The following is a 2395-nucleotide window of genomic DNA, read 5'->3' as shown; positions in this document are numbered from 1 at the left end:
AGAAGGTAACGTACGAGCATCAGAGACCTGGTGGTTTGTTTCAGAAGATTGAGATTCCTGAGTGGAAGTGGGAGCGTATCACCATGGACTTTGTTGTTGGACTCCCACAGACTCAGAGGAAGTTTGATGCGGTATGGGTTATTGTTGATAGGCTGACTAAATCAGCGCATTTCATTCCAGTGGAAGTTTCCTATTCTTTTTAGAGAGGTTAGATAAGATCTATATCCTAGAGATCATTCGTGTCCATGGTGTGCCCGTGTCTATCATTTCGGATCGGGGTACGCAGTTTACCTCGCATTTCTGGAGGGCAGTTCACCGTGAGTTGGGTACGCGGGTCGAGTTGAGCACAACATTTCATCCTCAGACGGACGGACAGTCTAAGCGTACTATTAAGATTTTGGAGGATATGCTCCGCGCCTGTGTTATTGACTTTGGAGGTTCTTGGGATCATTTCTTGCCATAAGCGGAGTTTGCCTACAACAACAACTATCAGTCGAGCATCCAGATGGCTCCCTATGAGGCACTATATGGTAGACGGTATCGATCGCCAGTTGGGTGGTTTGAGCCGGGGGAGGCTTGGTTGCTGGGTACAGATTTAGTACAGGATGCCTTGGACAAGGTTAAGATAATTCAAGATAGGCTTCGTACAGCTCAGTCCAGGCAAAAGAGTAATGGCGACCGTAAGGCTCGTGATGTGGCATTCATGGTCGGAGAGCGAGTGTTGCTTCGGGTGTCGCCCTTGAAGGGCGTGATGAGATTTGGGAAGAAGGGAAAGCTAAGCCCTAGGTTCATCGGGCCTTTTGGGATCCTTGATCGAGTGGGAGAGGTGGCTTACAGACTTGCATTGCCGCTGGGTTTATCAGCTGTGCATCTAGTATTTCATGTGTGCTTCAGAAGTATCACGGCGATCCCTCCCACATGTTAGACTTCAGCACTGTCCAGTTGGACCAGGATTTGACCTACGAGGAGGAGCCGGTAGCTATTCTAGACCGGCAGGTCGACAGTTGAGATCAAAGAGTTATCCGTTGGTTCGTGTGCAGTGGAGAAGTCATTCTATTGAGGCAGCCACCTGGGAGTCCAAGTCCGATATCCGGAGCCGACATCCTCATCTTTTCACCGACTTAGGTACTTTTCTATGTCTGTTCGAGGACGAACGATTGTTTTAGAGGTGGAGAATGTGATGACCCAAAAGGTCATCTTTTGTTTTAAAAATCGTTTCCTTGTTTTGAGGCCTTGAAAATCTCCTTTTATCTTCCTCGATTTGCGTGCGGAGTCCGGATGCGATACCAGAAAGCTTTTATGTGAAAAATTTGAGAAATAATGATTTTTGGGTTAAAGATATGATTTTAGTTGACTTCGGTCAACATTTTTGGTAAACCGACCCGGACCCATGTTTCGACAGTCCCGGAGGGTCCGTAGAAAAATATAGGACTTGGGCGTATGCCCGGAATTGAATTCCGAGGTCCCTAGCCCGAGAAATAAATTTTTAAAAGAAAATTGTTTGCTGGAAAAATATAGCGATTCTAGAAATGCAAATAGTTGTGACCTCGTTGGTATCGGGCCCGTATTTTGGTTCCGGAGCCCGTTACACGTTTGATATAATATTTATGTCGTGTCTGTGAAATTTGGTGGAAAACGGAGGTGATTTGATGTAATTCGGACCTTTGGTTGAAAAGTTAGAAACTTTGAACTATCTTGAAATTTCATGAGTTTTGGTGTTCAATTCGTTGTTTAAGATGTTATTTGGGCGATTTGATCGCACGAGCAAGTCCGTATGATATTATTAGACTTGTGTGCATGTTTGGTTTGGAGCCCCGAGGGCTCGGGTGAGTTTTGGATAGGCAACGGAGTGATTTTTAACTTAGAGAATTTGTTGGTATGCTTCAGCAGAGTTGCAGGCCTCTGATCTCGCAATTGCGAGATCAGGCTTTGCATTTGCGAGCCTCAAAGGCTTGGAATTTGCGAGGTTTCCATCGCAATTACGAAGGAAGCTGGGCCTGGCATGTTCGCATTGGTGAACTTTTATTCGCATTTGTGAAGGGAACAGGGCAGGGATAAGTTCGCATTTGCGACCAATTGGCTCGCATTTGCGATAGCAGCAGAAGTGCGGAATGTTCGCATTTGCGATGCCTTTCTCGCATTTGTAAGCTTCGCAAATGGGAAGCTCCAGTCGCAATTGCGACATCTGCAGCCTGTTAAGTGAGACTTTAGACGGGATTTTCACCCATTTTTCAATTCTCTCAAACCCAAAACCTCCCTAGGCGATTTTTCAAAGACGCAAACTTCTCCAAATCATAGGTAAGTGATTTCTAAATCGTTTTCTTTAATCTATTCCATCTTTTTACATGATTTGGACCTCAATTTGAGGTTGGATTTCGAAACAAGTTGTATATCC

The sequence above is a fragment of the Nicotiana attenuata genome, unplaced genomic scaffold (assembly GCF_001879085.1).
Source record: "Nicotiana attenuata strain UT unplaced genomic scaffold, NIATTr2, whole genome shotgun sequence".
Taxonomy (NCBI): Eukaryota; Viridiplantae; Streptophyta; class Magnoliopsida; order Solanales; family Solanaceae; genus Nicotiana; species Nicotiana attenuata.
The sequence above is the reverse complement of the archived record's forward strand: the minus strand, read 5'-3'. Positions refer to the sequence as shown.